The following is a 17,266-nucleotide window of genomic DNA, read 5'->3' on the forward strand; positions in this document are numbered from 1 at the left end:
TCTTAAGGTCCTCATTGGAGTCTAGGTTCTCTAGGATTATGAATTATAAGCTGGTTTTTCTTTGTTTTATGTCTAAAAGTCACTTATGAGTGAGTACATAATATATTTGTCTTTTTGTGTCTGGGTTACCTCACTCAATATGTTCTCTAGATTCATCCATTTGCTGCAAATTTCAAGATGTCATTTTTTCCCCCTGTGTAGTACCATTCTGTAAATGTACCACATTTTCTTTATCCATTTTTCAGTTGAGGAGCATTTAGGTTGTTTTCAGATTCTGGCTATTACAAATAATGCTGCTATAAACATAGTTGAGTTGAAAAAACACTTCATGGTTTTTAAGTAGATTATTTGGCTACCATTCTACAGTATTTTCCTCCCCGTAGGCCCCAGATGAGAAGCCACGTCAGAGAAGACCTGCATGACCACCCTACATCACTCTTCACTGGTTTGGCTCCTTGTGACAGGAAGTAAACTCCACGAGGGCAGCCACTCCACCTTTTTGTTTATACCTGGGCTTGGTACTTACTAGGCTCTTAGTAAATATGTGTTCAATACTAAAGGAATTACTTAGAGAGACTTCACAATTCTGAGTGGGCTTGGAATTGTTAATCATCCCCCTTTCATTATTAATTGCTATGGTGAGTTTTGATACAGGATAAAGAGTGTCTGTCCTTGTCAAAAACAATTCCAGGGGCTGGAGAGATGGCTCAGTGGTTAAGTCGTTGCTCTTCCAGAGAACCTGAGTTCAATTCCCAGCACCCACATCGAGGCTCACAGCCATCCTTAACTCCAGTTTCAGGGAAGCTGATACCCTTCTCTTGCCTCTGCGTGGCACTGGGCATGCACATGGAGCACCGACATGCATGCAGTCAAGTGACCCATACACCTGAAATAAATGAATAAATAAATAAATAGAACTAAAGTAAAAAAGAATGGGTGTTTCTCTTGCAGAGGACCTGAGCTCAGTTCCCAGCACCCACCCCAGGTGGCTCAGAACCACTTGACCTCCAGCTTTAGGGAATCTGCACCCTTTTCTGGGTTCCATGGATGCCTGCATACCCATGCACACACCCACATACAGATGCACAAATTCAAAATGATAATAATAATAAATATTGTTTAAAAAAAAACACAGGCCAAAAACTGTTTCGAAAGATGGCTCAGCAGTTAAAGGCTCCTGCTGCTCTTCCTCAGGGCCAGGTTTGGTTCCCAGCCATTATACAGCAGCTCACAACCATCTATAACTCTAGCTCCAGGGGATCCTCTGACTTCTTCTAGCTTCTATGGGCAGCAGGCTCACACATAGTACATAGACAAGCATACGTATAAGCCCATACATCACATAAAATAAGAATTTTAATTACAAGAATAAGCTCATACCAGGGTCACCTGGCAGTATCGTAGCTGTATTCTCAGGACTCCCATGATGCTCTGGCTCCAGAATCTGTCTCCCCATCCCATCCCCTACACGTGGTACCGGCTGCTCATTTGTGATGTGTCTGAGCACTGACCCACTTCAGTTTGACATGGGGAAGAAGTTGAAGAATTTAAGAAAAGGTAGAGGAAGGACTTGAAAAAGAAAGGCAAGTGAGCGGAATGACTCTTGAGTAAACAAAAGCCAGCACCGAGTTCTACCCCTGAAACCCAAAGAAAGGATGAGGAGAGGGCCGATTTTATAGCATTGCTCTCTGAGCTCCACATCTGTGCCATGGCATGCCATACGTACATATGTAGGTGTGTGTGCACACCGTTACACACACACACACACACACACACATACGCTGACCTCCACACTTGTGCTATGGCATGCCCACACATGCATGCATATGTAGGAGTGTGGGCACACCATTATACATACACACATCTCCATACTTGTGCCATGGCATTCCTAAACACACATATGTCGGTGTGTTTGTACACCACTACACACACTCACACTAACCTCCACACTTGTGCCATGGCGATTGTTTTTTTTAGGACAAGATTCCAAGGCGAATCAGATAGGCTGTGGATGATCTTTGCTGAGGTCTGGAGACACAACTGTTTGTAGACGAAGGAGGCCATGAGTGGGAGGCAGGATCTGTAGCTGCCACCAATTCCTCTCCTTTTTGGCCCCCAGGTTAGTAACTCTGTGGCCTTGGAGATCTGGAACCACAGGGCTCACATAGGAGTCAGAGAAAGTCTGTTCTAGAGTTCAGGGAGAAGAAACATGCCGGGCGAGGTTGGGGGGTAGGGAATGACCAGACCCTGTCTCACAAGAAATCCCCCCAAGTGTTCAAAATTGGGTGGGGCCAACTTCTTGGGGGTCCTTACCAAGAGTCTATGAGTGCAGACAGTGATAAAGGAAGTTTTACATAGTATGGGGGCTGAGCTAATTTGTTATGTTGGGGCTTTGATGGTGTCCTCATAGAAAAGCAGACTGGTCAAAATACAAACATTTAGTGGACAGAATGAGCTGTGCAGGCCGTGAGGCAAAGGAAGCAGCTAGACTTGGGACCGCAGACCTCAGCTACCCATAACTGTGTAGCAAGTTGCTTCTGGTTGCCTCTGATGTGGGTGGCAAAGAAGATGGATTAGTAGGCTTTGTGGTTTCTTCATGATCTGTTTGTGCCAGGTCAGGAGTGTTTGAGGGAGATGAGAGTGCAGGGGAATGCATTAAAGCTGTGGAATTGCAGAGATATCCTGATTTATCGAGAAGCCACAAAATACTTAGAGCCACAATAGGACAGCTCTGGAAGGGTAGAGCCGCAATAGGACAGTACTTCTCCTGGAAGCCTGCTTCAGCTGAGCTCTGCTTAAGGGAACATCCTGGCAGAGCTGTGGGCTTTTTCTTCCACCCAAGATGTTACTTCTTTTGCTAACACTCTGCTAAAGAGGTAGCCGCTGCAGAAATGTAACAGTCTCTCCAGCTCCAGCTAAAAGTTAATTTTTTCTGCTCTGCCTTGCTCAGCCACCCCCCAGTGAGCATCTCAGCAAGGATTTCCAGCTTAGTGCCCTAAGGGACATCCAAGGCAGGTTCTTCTATTCTGCGCCAGCCAATGAAGATCGTCAACTAAGACTCTTTTGAGAAAGAGATTTATTTGGGAAGGAGGAGTCCAGGAGAGTTTCTGAGTAGCAACTTCTTCCAGGGAGAGATAAATGGCAGCCCCTTATTGAACAGGAAGAGAGGCTTATAGGGCTTCTTAAGGGTGGCATTTTCCCAGGGAGAAGGGGGATTGGTTAGTTTTTTCCCTGCTCAGGGATTGGTTAGTTTAGTTGGTCAGGGGCAGAGATGGCTCTGACTTCATGGCCAAACTGTGTTTCTTTCTCTGGTCCTTTCTAGTTTTTTTACTCTAATCTTAGTACCAGGGCGTATTTCTTTCACTGGCTCTGATTCTAGGGACAAAGTGTGTTTCTTTGGCACTGATTTCAGAGTCAGGGCATATTTCTATGGTCCTGGGTTCAAGGACGAAGATGTTTCTTTCCCTGGCTCAGGTCTCAGATACAGGCTGTGTTTCTTTCACTGGCTCTGGGTTCATAGTCAGGATGCTCAGCGATTGGTTGGTTTCCTGCCCCAGTTGTCCCTTTTACCCTCCAGGGAGAGTGCCCCCATCACATTTCTGCTCAGGGACATCTATCCCAGAAGATTTGAGAAAAGATCTATCTCCATAGCGTGAGCAGAGTCCCGGCAATCTCAGCACCACCGCAGACTTTCAAGGGCTCCAGCCACAGACAGTCACAGCAGAAGAGGAGGAAAAGGTGCCGTTCCCACGGACCCTCTAAGATGGCAAAACTGCGTCATGGTGAAAGTTGGCCAACAAGGCAACAAGTTGAGTAATGAGAAAAGGAGAAGTGCAGGCAATGAATCCACACAAATCGGAAGGGCAGAGGACTAACCCACGGGGGCTGTTTGCAGAAGGGAAATAAGTGTCACACATGTAAAACCTGCTGTGCTGACAAAGTTCGCCGCGAGAGAAGAAGGCGAGGACACTCAGATGAGACGCTCTTCCCTCTCTAAATTTTTCTTATATTATTTTAAAAAATCCTCTTACATCTTCACAAGTCTATACGATGAATTTTGGTGATTTTCAGCACTGTCTCACTTCCTCATCTCCCTTCCTGTTCCTACCTCTTTCTTTCTTTTTACCCTCTTTTTTTTAAAACAAGGTTTTTCTATGTAGCCCTGGCTGTCCTGGACCTCCCTGAGTTTCTCTATGTAGTCATGGAACTCACTCTGTAGACCAGGCTGGCCTCGAACTCAGAGATCTGCCTGCCTCTGTTGGGATTAAAGGAGTGTGCCACCAGCTCTTTCTAAAGGGCCTTTCGCCATTCTCTTGAGAACATGTCCTCTCTCTCTCTGTGTATCTCTCTCTCTCTGTCTCTGTGTGTGTGTCTATGTCTCTCTCAATGTGTCTCTGTGTGTGTGTGTGTTTTCCATTGAATTTAGTTAGGATTGTTTGAATGTGGACTGAAGGCGAATTACTGGAACATGGACAACTAACCAGCAGCTACACCACTAAAACAAATGAAAAGCCTCCTCCCAACAAAGGCAGACTCCCTAGAGGTCCAACCCATGTCATCAAGGAGAAGAAGCTAACACAGGGTCTTTTCCCAAACAAAGTGCTAAGCGTGAGTTAGGGCTGTGGGCATCAGAGCCTGAGAGGATGAAAAGACTCCATGTTGTGGGCGTGGTACTCAGCTGAGGCTGGAGAGCTGGAAACAACTGTTTTCTACCTGAGCATTGGCCTTTGAAGCTTTCAGCCTCCTCCGTGGAGTTTAACCAGGTCTTTCTCATTTGGAAACTTGTATTTGGATGGTGTCTGGTACTCACACATTGAATAGATGCTTCTGAAGGAACAGGAGGAAAACTGAATGACCCAGTGTCGAGGCTGGCCCTAGAGCGGTCAACAGGGTGATGTGGGCTAGTGATTCCTGAGGAGCTAGAAGCCCTCGCCAGTTATCTCCCCGTTTGGTCTCACTGGGTGGAGAAGGTGGAGAAGAAAGACTTCAGGGACCGTGACTGAGCCATGGGAACCCCACTAAGCAGCACAGAGACTCAGTCGATTGCACCATCTGTGTTTGGAATGCATTAAGTCACTTGTGTTGACTATGAAGAAAATACGGTGTGTTCCATCTGTAAGACACAGGCATCCAATATGACAGTTGCCAACTTTTACGCCACCAGTTGAAGCTGCATTTCCAAGAGAGTTGGTCAAACACATGGCTGGTGGCCCACAGACTTGGGGTGACATGTGTCCTAAAGGAACTGGCGCCCTAAGAAGAAACATGACCTTTCCTTGTATTTTCTACTTCCCTGGACACCATCAGAGGAAGAAAGGCCCAGACAGGCACACTAGGATGTTCTGAGGGGTTCCGGAACCTCAGCTGTCCATGCTGTAGGAGTGGGGAGCAGTCTGAGGGTGAGCCCACAGTACCCCAGAGTCATGATACTGCTGACCACAGTCATTGCTTGATATTCTTTTCTAGGCTGAGAGATGGCTCAGTCGGTAAAATGCTTACCACAACCCATGGATTTGTTGTGTTTAGTGTGTGTGTGTATGTGTTTTAAAGTTGAGGCACTTGTGTGTGCTTAGGATGGCAAGACAGGAAATGGAGGCAGGTAGGTCCCTGGAGAACCCTGTTAGCTAGCTTGGCCTACTTGGCAAAGATACAGGCCATTGAGAGACCCTGTCTCAAACAATAGTGGAATGGCACCTGAATTTGTCCCCTACATACACATGTATACTACGGTGTGTAAACACACACGCACATGCACACGCACACACACACACACACACACACGCACACGCACACATGCATACATACACACCAGAGAGAGAAAAAGAAAGAGAGAGAGGGGGTTATTTCCTATATACAGGGAGGTGTTTCTCTCTGTCCACGGCATCAGAACTCTGGACCTTCCCCAGGCCAACTTCACCTCCCCCAGAGCACCTCTGAGGTCTGTTCACCCAAAGGACAGCACTGAGCATGCTCAGGATCAGAGGCAGCTCCAGAAAGACCAGGAGGTTGAAGTAGATGCTGCTTAGCAGGGACCTGCGGAATCGAAGGAGACAGAAAGTAAGATGTCACCTGTCACAGAGGTCTAGTCTTCCTTGTGTTCATATCTCATCCTTCAATGGTCAGATAAGGACAAGCCTGGGGCGCTACTAGGATGGGCTCCCTGCAAAGGCATGGTTGCTCATGCTGCCTGCAGGCTAACCTCCTGCCCTGGGGAGCTTTGCCTGGTGTCCCTCAATTCCCCTTTGACCACTGTCCTCTCTGATTGGCTGGTCTCTCAGAAGTCCTCCTCACCTAGTCTTCATTCCAGCCAGGCTGAGGGCTTCCCTGCTCCCTGAACTTTTGAGCTCGGCTTCTGCTACATTCTTCACCTGGATGATCCTGCCCAGCATCATCACTGTGTGGGCGCTGATACACATCTCAGGGGTCACACTACATCTAAAAATGGCTCATGGTTGCAACCGCTCTGTCACATGAATTTACATTGGTATTGCACTTGAGACCAAAGACCCTGACAATAATGATCCACTGTTCCTCACCTCTCTGTCATCCTCATCCCCTACCCAGGTGTCCATCTCCTTTCTTGGACCATCCTTGGTTTCTCCTTTGGCCCAACCGGAGGCCATCCTCAGGTCATGGAGAGTATCTACAACTACAGGTCCTCCGTGAGTCACAGGTTAGCACAAACGTGTTCCTGGAAGATGGAAGAGCTGCCCTTGGCACACCGTGCATCAAATGTCCTGACCTGTCCCCCAGGACAGCGCTCTGTGCATGCTCACACTCTCGTGGACTCTACATTTCTGGAGCCTCGTACCCTCTGTCTCTCCATGGCTAACACTCCATCGACTTGCAAAACAAACTAGCAGAAATACTTCCAAAGCACCAGGAGAGAAAGAAAATTTAAAAACTAATCCTCAAGAGAAGCTACAAGGTAGGAAAGCTTTGAGGCACGTTTGTTTACCTTAAGATTTAATAGGCAGAAAGAACACAGTAGAAAGAAGAGAGCAATGACCTCTGCCTTCACTCTAAGGGGAAGCAGAAGCTTGTGGTTTAGTTGTGTCCTTGACCTGGGGACATGACCCCAACAGGCTGGGATGGAATTATGCTGAGGTAGCTGTATGGTGCTGGGAATTGCTCTGGACACCTTCAGGAGTGACGAGCATCACACTGTCACAGCACAGTCCTCAGTTTCCCACGCTCCTCCTCTGCACTCCATAGACCCCCCACACCAGCTCTTGGCAGAGTTGCATTGGAACAATGGGATTTATTTAATGGGCTAGAGCCAGAAGGTGTTTAGAGAGGAATCTCTCTAACTCAGAGGAGACCGAACTGTGGCCTCTGTCCTGCTCTGTGGGGAACACATGGGGAGACACCAAGTACCAGGCTCAGTCTCTCTTCCACTCAGATGAAGATGCTGCCTTCCTGTAGCTGAGACTTAGAAGGGAAGTCTTGGTAAACTAAAAGGTAAAAGGATTGGGGAGCCACCTCAGGCTCTGTCATCAGAATACAGTCACCTGAGTGTCTCTATAAGATAGTTACTGAGTCTAGCAAATAAAATTACAAAATGGCCGGGCCAATCTGGTATTCAGATGAGCGACTTTTTAAAAATTATAAATATAACCATGTAAAGCTGGGATAAATTAGGCTAGAAATTAACTGTTTGTGGATTCTAGGAGTCCTGGGTATCTTGTGTTTTGTCTGGAAGCTCTCCCAGGCAAGAAGCCATAAGGACACCCCAGTGGGAAAGAGCTGCCAGGGTCCAGCTCTGCTTACCAGGTGAGGGTGCTAGTTTGAGTCTCTCCATGGTTGGCAATGCTCTTCCTGGTTGTCAGTGCGGATGTCAGAACTGGAGCCATGGTTGTTAAAATTACAGTTGTAGTTTCTGGGGCTAAAGATATAAACAGAAACAAGGGTCACTCCTCCTGAGGTCAGCCCAGCTCTGGGCATTGCCTAAAGCTTTTCTCACTAGGAATTAAATAGCTTTCTCTGCAGTCACCACCCAAAGCTTTACACTAATTCCTTTCTAAAGAAAGATGATGTATGGGCTGGAGAGATGGCTCAGCGGTTAAGAACACTGACTGCTCTTCCAGAGGACCCGGGTTCAATTCCCAGCACCCACATGACAGATCATGACTGTCTGAAAATGCAGTTCCACAAGATCTGACACCTTCACACCAATGCACATAAAAAAATAAAAAGTTAAATCTCTCGAAAATCCAAAAAAAAAAAAAGAAAGAAAGATGATGGACAGACAGAGCAGCAGCCCCGCTTCAACACTCGCTTCCTCGAGGCTCACTCATCACTGTCTGGTGTGCAGTAAGCAGAAAAACCTCAGTTTCACATGTTTCACGTATTTTTTGAAAATCTTTATTTATATGTGGATGGGTGTTTGCTTGCCCATGACTATGTGCCCCATGTGCCTGCGGTGACCATGGAGACCAGAAGAGGCCATCAGATCCCCTGGGACTGGAGTTGAAGATGACTGTGAGTTCCCTTAAGATGCTGAGCACTAAACCCAGTTCTGGGAAAGTAACCAGTGGTCTTAACCACTGAGCCATCTCTCCACCCCAATTTTGTCTATTTTCTTGATTGTAGTTGTTTAAACAGACACAAATCTGACTCATGACTCTATCTTGACCAGATATGGAGTTTCTGTGGTTTCCATTATTATTTCTTGTTAAAGGGGTAGAGGCTGGGGGGTCCTCAGGATGGGAGTTTAGCTCAGTGGTAGAGCACTTGGCTAGCACACATGAGGCTCTGAGTTCAGTTCCCAGATCTGCACAAGTGAGAACATGCAAGGCGCACATGTGGAGACGGGAAGACAAGGTTTCCCCACCTCACCTTGTATCCCGGTAGAAAACAGGACCAATAGAGTAGACTGTATTTACATTCTCAAGTCAGATTTTACAGTAATGAATGCAAGGCCCCTGATTCCTCACATCAGCCATGATATTCTGGAATTTTTTCCTTACCTGGGTCAATGTTCACATTAACTTTAAATTTGTGATCAGATCCAAATCTCTCAATTGCACACCAGTAAATGTCAGCATCGCTTATCCTCAGCTCCTCCATGGTCACTGTCACGGTGAAGTCTGTCTGGTCGTCCCTGATGGACACACGGTCCTTCTTCATCAACTGCTCCATATCCGTTCTAACCAGAATCTCACATGTTTTCCAATCAGCTCCTCGGCACCAGTACTTCTTGTAATCCTTCCAGGAGGAGTCATAACGGCACCGCACAGTCAAGGAGCCCTGCTCATGACCGCTCACCATGTTTGGACCTGTGATTGCATCCTGAGCAGTGGAGCAGCCTGGAAAATACAAACCTGTGGACCACTGATCTCCCCCACTCCAAGGGCAGGGCGCAGTGCCAGTTCCAAAGAGAGACACAACTCAGCAACAACAATCGTTGAAGGGCTACCCCTTTCCCAAGATCATCCTCTTGGTCAAATTCTCAAAACCTGGCAGAAGAGCCTAGTTACGGGTCTCAGAAGTTAAAATGGTGACATTGAGCAATCATGGCTTCCTGTCATCCACCCCTCTTCATGCTGTAATGCCCAATAAAAGAATATTTCAAATGATCTTTTTTGCAACCATCTTTGTGTTTCCCTGGAGCAAAGGAAGTATCAGAAGACCTTGTCTACAGGACATGATCCTGCCTTCATTTCAGTACCCATGACCCTCAGGAGGTCCATCTGAAGAACCACATCCTATGGCCATGCAGAGGCCACCTCGGGTAGTCCAGCAGTCTCTAGGGGTTCTGTAGGGGACCATCTTAGATGAATGCCTTAGAAGCTGACAAAATGTCCCCAACCATTCAGATCTCTGTGTGGTACAGAGCCCACAGCACACAGACCCTGTTCTCTCTTTTAGATGCATGTAAATCTGAGTTCCAAAGTTCCCAGTAAGGGCTGCAGAGGCAGCTTGGTAGGTGAGGAGCTTACACAGTGTGCAGAACACCAATCAATAACAAAATCCTGCTTTAAAATGCTAAAAGAAGAGCTTCAGAGTATTGGCTTCAACAACAACAACAACATATGTTCCCAATGGCAGAGGTAAAAAAACAAAAATTGCTAAATGTAATTATTTCAAAATAAATGGACTCAACCAACAGAGTGAAGAGACACCTTCCTGCAGGGGAGAACATCTTTTCAGACTTTGCATCTGACAGGAGGTCAATTTCCAGACTATATGAGCAAAAATTCAGCTCAAAGAGTCCAACGGCAATCATAATCCTATTGAAAATGATCTCCTGAGGGGCTGAGGAGGGGGGGTAGCCAACGAAACATCTGCCGTGTAAGCCTAGGCATGAAGAACCTGACTTTGTGTCCCAAGCATCCATGTACAAAGTCAGGAGTGCTGGTGTGTCCCCACAGCCAAACACAGTGGTGGTCAGAGGAAACGAGGGATCCTGAAAGCTCCATGGCCATCCAAGACAGCTTCAGTTTAAGCAAGGAACCATATCTCAAAAAATAAAGGTGGGAATAGGGCATGATGGTACATGCTTCAATTGCAGCATCCAGGAGGGAGAGGCAGGCAGATCTCTGTGAGTTCAAGGCCAGCCTGGTTTAAATAAAGAGTTGTAGGCCAGCCAGAGCAATGTAGTGAAACCCTATGTCAAAAATAAAGTTATATTTAAAAAAGGTGGGGAGCAATTAAAGAATGACACCCAGTTTCTTGACCTCAAGCTCTCTTATGCATGCATACCCGTGTGCAGGTGCGCCTGCAAGCACGCATGCTCACACACACACACACACACACACACACACACACACACACACGAGCAATGAGAACCGAGCACACAGTTCTCAGGAGATCTTGTCAATTGGATGCCAAGTCCAGACGTGTTGTGTAGCATCTGGCTCTATATACCACACACACACACACACACACACACACACACACACACACACACACGAGCAATGAACCGAGCACACAGTTCTCAGGAGATCTTGTCTATTTCCCCTTCCCAAAGGGATCTATGTATGTGTATCTTAGGGTTCTCCCTGTTACTTAGCTTCTCTAGGGTCGTGGACTATAGGCTTGTTATCCTTTGCTTTACAGCTAGTATCCACTTATAAGTTTGTACATATCATGCTCATCTTTCTGGATCTGGGTTACCTCATTCAGGATTTTTTTTTCTAGTTTCATCCATTTGCATGCAGATTTCAAGATGTCTTTGTTTTTGTTTTTTTAACCACTGAGTAGTACTCCACTGTGTAAATATGGCACATTTTCTTTATTCATTCTTCTATTGAGGGACATTTGGGTTGTTTCCAGGTTCTGATTATCGCAACTAATGCCGCTATGAACAAAGTTAAACAAATGTCCTTGTAGTATGACCAAGAATCCTTTGGGTATATGCCCAAGAGTGGTATTACTGGTCTTGAGGTAGGTTGATTCCCAGGATTCTGAGAAACTATCATACTGATTTCGAAAGTGGTTGTACAAGTTTGCACTCCTACCAACAATGGAGGAGTGGGAGCTCACAGTTCTCAGAGGAGATACAAATGGTCAATAAATACACAGAGAAATGCTCTAATTCACTGTCAGGGAGATAGATGCGAATCAGAACCATAGAGAGCCATCATCATCATCCCCCAGTCATTACGGCTATTACCAAAAGAACAAGATATAACAACCATAGAAGTGCATGTGGGACAGGGAGTCTCATACGCTGTGCATTGTGATGTAAATGAGAGACCTGTGGGAAACAGTATGGAAGTCCTCAGAGAAGCATAGGACTGCCACACAATACAGTAACTGCTCTGGGGGGCGGGGGCGGGGGATAGCCTGCAATGGTTACTTTTGTCAGCTTGACAGCATCTGGGGGCATGCAGAAAGACAATGCCTCTCTTGTCTTTTTCTACTTCACATGTAAATTAGATCTATGTATGTCTCTCTTAGTGTCTTAAAGACAAGATCTCCTGAGTAAACTGGGAGCATGGGGACCTTGGGGGAGGGCTGAAGGGGAGGGGAGAGGCAGGGAGGGGAGCAGAGAAAAATGTAGAGCTCAATAAAAATCAATTAAAAGAAAAGAAAAGAAAAATGCCTCTCTATAAGGTTGGTCTGTAGACATGTCTGAGAAACATTTTCTTGATGTGGGAAGGTCTAGCCTACTGTGGGTGACGTCACCCCTGTAGTATAAGAGAACAGGCTGAACAAGCCATGGGGAGTAAGCCAGGGAGCAGCACTGCACCAGGGTCTCTGCCTCAGTTCCTGCCTCCAGGTTCCTGCCCTGCTTGGGCTCCTGCTCTGGCTTCCCTCCTTGATGGATGGTGATCTGGACATGTAATCCAAAAAACCTTCTCCTCCCCTAGCTGTTCTTGACCATGGTCTGTATCAGAGCAATAGAAAGTGAGCCCACAGTCCAGAGGGTGAAGTGAGCGTGCTGAAGAGACATCCTGCCTTGTGTTTCCTGCAGCAGAGTTCACAGCAGCCATGACACAGCATCAGCCTAGATGTGGACGGACGGATAGGAAAGTGTGCTAGAGAAATGCAATGGAATAGCATGGTAGAAGGATTGAACTCCATCATTTGCAGCCCACAGATGGAATTGGAGGAAGTGAAATAATTCAGACCCAGAAAGAGGCTACCGCACGATTTTATTTATATGAGGAAGCTAGAACATAATTCTCTGGGGCTAGGGGCATGGGGAGATGGACAGGTCAGGGAAGTGTTTGCTGCATAAGCCGGAGACCTGAATTTGGATCCCCAGAACACATGGAAACATCCAGGTGATGTGAGATGTGTCTGTAGCCATGAGAGCTGGGGAGTTAGTGCAGGAGGATTCCTGGGATCACTGGCCACATAGACTTTGTTGGTGAGCTCCAGGCTCAAGGGAAACTTCGTGTCAACAAACAAGTTTGAGAGTGATAAAGGTACCTAATGCTCATCTCTGGTTTCCACATGTACATATATGTGTGTTGCAGGGTGAGGGCCTGCATATTTGTCCCGGCCGCCCAGCTAGCTTAGCCCCAAAACAACCACACAGAAACTATATTAAACAACTGCTTGGCTCATTAGCTCTAACTTCTTATTGGCTAACTCTTACGTATTAGTTTAACCCATTTCTATTAATCTGTGTGTTACCACGTGGCAGTGGCTTACCAGGTAAAACTGTAACCGGCATCCATCTCAGGCAGAAGATCCATGGCTTCTCTCCCTGACTTCTCTCCTCTCTGCTTTCTTTCTTCCAGAATTCCGTTCTGTTTCCCTCCACCCCCCACCTAGCTCTGTTCCCCTATAGCTCTGCTATAGGCCTAAAGAAGTTCCTTTATTAACCAATGATAGCAACAAATAGAAGGACCTCCTACACCATATGTCTACCCACACAATGTTCCTGAGTACACACAAACACACATGCAGTCACCTCACAGACATATTGTTTTCAAAAGAAGCAAACTCTGACTTCAGAGAAGTGGTGAACAGAATAGAGAACACAGAAGATATCAGATGCTTCTAGCACAAAAAAGTGACAGATCCTTGTGACAGAGGGCAGCTATCATGACCCGACTGCCACATCCTGTACACACGTAAAAATGCCACATGGTACTGTAGTGATATTTTATTGTATTTTAATAAATAAAGCTTGCCTGAAGGTCAGAAAAGCAAAGCAGTCAGCCACTGGCTCTTACCTCTCTCTCAGTCTGTAATGGCGATCCTGCCTCCAGGAATCTCAGAATGAGACTGTGACTGAGAGCTATCTCCTCCAGTCTTATATTCCTCTCTAGGGCTGGGATTAAAGGCATGCACCACTACTGCCCAGTTTCTATGGCAAACTAGTGTGGTTACTGGGATTAAAGGTGTGTGTCAGCACTGTGTGGTCTGAAAGGCTGACCAGTGGGGCTGTTTTACTCTCTGATCTTCAGGCAAGCTTTATTTATTAAAATACAAATGAAGTATCGCTACATTACACCCCATCAGTTTCTTTTTGCTTTTTGAGACAGGTCTCCCTATGTAGACCAGACTGTCCTTGAACTCTCTGTGATGTCTTAAAGCCCCAGCTACTTACCTGAGAGGATGAGGAGCAGAGCAGGTAGCAGCCACATGATCCTGTCTTCTCTCCTGTCCTTGGTGGTGACAGAAACTAATACCCTGCAAGAACTTGAAACTCAGCTTAAATTTCCTTTAAATCATTCACTTCCTTGACAATTTCTCAATTTTGCATATTTCAAAAAAGAGGATTTGAAAAGATCAAGTCCTTGCATGTGTGGTACAGCTGGATGAATAGGGAACTTCCTCCACTAGACAGACACAACACTAGATCTGAACTTGAAAGGTGGATGGGACTCCCGAGGGGAGACACAGATAGACAGGGCAGCAGTGGCAGATAAAAAATATGGAATACAGCAAACTCCTCTTCTCATCTGGGACATGAGTGACTTGCAGGGGATCATGGGAGAGAAGAGCAGCCGAAGACAGAGTGGCTGCAGTAGCAAGGGAGTGCAGGGTATTCCAGGCTAAGCCCAGGATGGTGAGAAGCGTGGCTAAAGGCTCAACCTGAGGCAGGGCTGCTATGAACCCCAGAGCACGGATTTCTCTGGCCAAGGACACCCGTCACAACACTACTAGAGCCCCAAGTACTGGTTCCAAGAAAGAGGGAGAGTTTGGGTTTGAGACAAGGTCTCATGTAACTAAATCTGACCTTGAACTTCTTCCACCACCAAGCTCAGTTTTATGAAGGTCTGAAGACTGAAGGTTTCAAGCATACTAGCAAGCGCTCTACCAAGTGAGCTGAATCTACAACCCCTTGTTTGGTTTTTCCAAGACAGAGTTTTGCTGTATAGTTCAAGTTGACTTCAGACTTTCTCTCTCTCTCTCCAGTGTCAACCTCCCAAATTGTGGGAATCTACAGTTGGTTTAAATCCAGAGGACCAGTTGTATGGATGGATATAGATACAGTGTATCCCTGGCATCAAATTCATAGGAGGAAGTTTTTAAGTAGATACACACCCACAAAGAGAGACAGAGACAAAGTTAGAGACAGAGACAAAAGAAGAGTTAGAGACAGAGACAGACACACAAGGGGAATGCTTATGATGGCCAATCTTCATTGTCAGCCTGATTAGATTTGAAATCACCCAGGAGACCACCCTATAGGTGTCTCTGTGAGGGTGTGTACAGAGAAGTTTGAATGGGGAGGGTCAACCAACCCTGAATGTAGGCAGTTCTAAAACCTAGACTGAGATCCATAAGATACTTCTTGATGGAAAGATTAAGAGCCACACTGCCATCTCCTGGCTGAAACTGTCCCAGAACACTCAGGCTCAAGGGGAAGGTAAATTGATTCTGATGAGCAATGGGAGTGTTAAAGACTTTGCAGCCAAGGCAGTAAACTGCTACAGAAAAGGATCTTGATCTAGGATGCTCTCATTGCCTGTCATAAGGACGACAAGGCTCTCCGGCTCCTACCTGGAGAGTGTGCTGGGCATGTGAGCCAAGGTGCCAGCTGTGTGTGAAGGAGGACTATGAACCCTCCAAACATCCTCCTCACGGCTAGACCAGGGGTTGGAAAAACCACCCTGTAAACCACACCAGCAAAGAACTTGCATCAAGATCAAGACTGAAGAGCATTAATGTGGGTGACTTAGCTCAAGAGGTCTGATCACTGGATATCACGGAGTCTGACAGGATGGCTTCTCCCACGAGCGTGTGCAGAGAAGCACAGATGTTGGTACAGTTCCTGAGGGGACTGGGGATTACAGAATGTGAGCTGAGAGTTACAAATCAGACGTTGGAGTTTGCCTTCTGATATGTGACCACAATTCTGGATGATGCTAAAGTTTATCCCAGCCGTGCTAAGAAAGCTGCTATTGATACAGATTCTGTGTGATCAGCAATCCAGTCCCGGGCCAATCAGTCTCTTACTTCTCCTCTCCGGAGAGATCTTTTATTAGATATTGCAAGACAAAGAAATCAAACCCCTTTGCCATTGATCAAGCCATACTCAGATCCTAGATTGTCTCCTGACATCTATTGCTTAGCTGCCCCAATCTATAGGTTTAAGTCATTACAGAAAAAAGCACCTACTCCTGCAGGAAGAATAACCGTTCCACGGGGAAGTATTAGTTCAGTTTCTAGCAGACCCAGTACTCCATGCTAGGCACACCAACTCTACAAACCATGTCTGTCTCAAATAATAGGCACCCCAATGTCCCTCACAGGACAAAGGTTTACAGTACAGTTCCCCCTTCACAGTCTCCTCGGTCCCCAGCTGTCAAAGCTTCAATTCCCGCAGCCCTGGCAGTTCAGAATGTTCTGGCTAATCCATCATTAATTGGGTCCAAGAACATTCTCAATACTATGAATATGGTATCACAAAATACAGCCAATGGGTCCACAAATGAAAGAAAACGTGGAGATGATGCTGATGACTACGAAGATGATGGTGACTGTGATTAAGTTGTAATCTAGCCTTGATGCATGTAACATGTATACTTGGTCTTGAATCCATTGGACTGAGATCAAACAAGTATGTTATATGTTTTAAAGTTGTATTTTAGAAAATGGTATTTAATAAGTATACTTATTATGCTTTACAATTGAAATGCTCAGGTTTTTATTTTATTTTTTTAATTTTTATTGCTTTGTAAATAATGCCATTCAAAATTTCCACTTCCTCCCCTCCTCCCATTTCCCTCCCTCTCCCCCACTCACCTTCCTCTCTCCCCCTCCAGTCCTAAGAGAGGGCAGGGTACCCTGCTCTGTGGGAAGAGAAAACAAACTACCTTTTTTTCATTTTATGATGTGGGAGTGATTTCTTATTAATAAAGAAACTGCCTAGGCCCCTTGATAGGCCAACCCTTAAGTAGGTGGAGTAAACAGAACAGAGGTCTGGGAGAAAGAAGCTGAGTCAGAGAGTCGCCATGATTGTCCAACTCCAGACAGACGCAGGTTAAGATCTTTCCTGGTAAGCCAGCTCGTGGGCTACAAAGATTAATAAAAATGGGTTAGATTAATATGTAAGAGCTAGCCAATAAGAGGCTGGAACTAATGGGGCCAGGCAGTGTTTAAAAGAATACAGTTTCCGTGTAATTATTTTGGGTATAAAGCTAGCCATGCAGGCGGCTGGATGCTGGGGACGCAGCTCCTCCGCTCCTATTACTACAACTTTACATACCAATCCCAGTTCCCACTCCCTCCCCTCCTCCCATTCCTTCCATCTTCCCCCAACACCCCCATCTACTCCCCAGAGAGGGGAAGGCACATTGCTCCAAGGAAGGACCAAGGCCCTCCCCACTATATCCAGGCTGATCAAGGTATCCAT

At 46.2% G+C, this 17,266-nt stretch overlaps 1 pseudogene; it reads left to right on the forward strand.

Annotated features, from left to right (window-relative positions):
- Positions 1-15,363: 15,363 nt before the first annotated feature.
- Positions 15,364-16,401, forward strand: LOC102000042 (annotated as a pseudogene).
- Positions 16,402-17,266: the final 865 nt, after the last annotated feature.

Source organism: Microtus ochrogaster, chromosome 7, assembly GCF_000317375.1.
Source record: "Microtus ochrogaster isolate Prairie Vole_2 chromosome 7, MicOch1.0, whole genome shotgun sequence".
NCBI classification, from domain to species: Eukaryota; Metazoa; Chordata; class Mammalia; order Rodentia; family Cricetidae; genus Microtus; species Microtus ochrogaster.